Source organism: Penaeus monodon, chromosome 29 (genome assembly GCF_015228065.2).
Source record: "Penaeus monodon isolate SGIC_2016 chromosome 29, NSTDA_Pmon_1, whole genome shotgun sequence".
NCBI classification, from domain to species: domain Eukaryota; kingdom Metazoa; phylum Arthropoda; class Malacostraca; order Decapoda; family Penaeidae; genus Penaeus; species Penaeus monodon.
In genome coordinates, this window is record NC_051414.1 from 22,196,549 (window position 1) to 22,197,163 (window position 615).

Genomic DNA, 615 nt, shown 5'->3' on the forward strand with positions numbered 1-615 from the left:
CATTAGCGAACACAAAGCAGACTGAAATCTTTTGAAATGTGTTGCCATGGAAGTTTGGATCAGGATAAAGTGTAAATATTCGGAAGGAAAAGCCATGCCGACGGGCGAGTTCTTAAAAACACGAGAAAGGGAAAACAAGGGAAGAATAATAGGAAAAGAGGAAATACGGGAGAAAAGAAAGGAAAGGGGAAACACGAGAAAACGAGAAAAGCAAGGCAAAGCAAAACAGAGAACGAAGGGGAGAGGAGTAACACAGAAAACGGGAAATATAGAAAATGGAAAATAATAAAATATGTATGAAAACTGACATTAAAAGATAATTAAGTTAACTAAAAGACTAAAGTGGAGGTAATAAGAATGAAATAAAATCCAGGATCAACAGACTAATTTATAAACGGGTTATCTTAGGCATCTTACTGATACACACGAAGGGGTTATGGAAACTTAATCTACAGAGGATTAATTCTAGTAAAATAAAAATCCTAGTTTAGCAGAATAAATGTGTACATAGTTATATTACCATCTAGCATTACCATTTTCTGAGTATGATTATATACTCTATTTACACACCTGACTTTACCAGTGTCTATGAGTATAATCTATACGTACATCTAA